Raw genomic sequence first — 1,269 nt, forward strand, 5'->3', positions numbered from 1 at the left:
GCAGATCTTTCTCTTATTTCTGAAGATTTCAGGTGCTGGGCTGAACTGCACAACACAAGTTATTAGTAATTATATTCTCCATTTCTTACCTTCAGGTTTAGGGTATTTTCAGTGATTTAAGGCAGAATAAATGTTACTTCTAACATTATAACCACCTGTGGTGCCCCTGAAAATTCAGAACTTCCTTAAAATTAAGAACAAGTTGAGAAATAATGACTTTCTATAATTTCTTTTGAAGTGAGGGGGTTTTTTTAGATTTTCAATGCAAAGTTAAGAACAGATCTTGGTAGCTTGATTTTCTATGAAATAAAGATTTTCAAAGATGTGTGAGACTTGATTACAAAGACATCAAAATAACACCTCAAGTTTGGTTCAACTTCATCCCTGAGTGGCCATTTCTTGATCCCATTCCAGAATTCCTGGATTTCAGAGCTCTTGTTTTGAGTTTCACATGAGTTTCTTTGCTGTCTTTTCCTTCCAAATAAAATGCAGCAGCTCTGGCAGTACCAAAATGTTTTAATCTGGGTTAGTGTTTATCCAGGACTGCCAAAAGCTGAGCCTGAGCAAGCTAGGGTGGTGATGGCAACGTTTAAAATCATCACAATTATAGAGGTGAATTAGCCATGAGGTAATTAATGAAAAATCTTAATTCCAGGGGACAACCAGAGCCTGGCCTGGAGCTGGGAGAGGGGAGCAACTCCCCACAGAGCTCCTGCTTTAGGCTTGGCTCAGTTTGGGGAAGCTTCTCCCCACAGAGCTCCTGTTCTAGGCCTGGCTTAGTTTGGGAGCAGCTTCTCTCCCTCCAGAGCTCCTGCTTTAGGCCTGGCTCAGCTTTTCCCCCCAGAGCTCCTGCTTTAGGCTTGGTTTAGTTTGGGAGCAGCTTCTCCCCACAGAGCTCCTGCTTTAGGCCTGGCTTAGTTTGGGAGCAGATTCTCCCCACAGAGCTCCTGCTTTAGGCCTGGCTCAGCTTTTCCCCACAGAGCTCCTGCTCTAGGCCTGGCTCAGTCTGGGCTGAGCTCTCCAGGCTGATGCTGGATGCTTTCCAGAGCTGGGAAAAGAGAACTCATGATTCTTTGAGTCAAGAGAAAACTGCTGTGTTCTTACCACTGGCCAGGGAGATGAAAACAGTTGCTAAACAAAGATCAAACATGTGAACTTTATAAATAAACAAACAGAATTGATGCTAAGGGACGTCTCAGCTCCTCTGCCTGAGGCAAAGGGCTTGGCAGGACCCAGGGAATGGCTTTGTCAGTTTGCACACGGAATTCT

Source organism: Catharus ustulatus, chromosome 26 (genome assembly GCF_009819885.2).
Source record: "Catharus ustulatus isolate bCatUst1 chromosome 26, bCatUst1.pri.v2, whole genome shotgun sequence".
In the NCBI taxonomy this organism is placed as follows: Eukaryota; Metazoa; Chordata; class Aves; order Passeriformes; family Turdidae; genus Catharus; species Catharus ustulatus.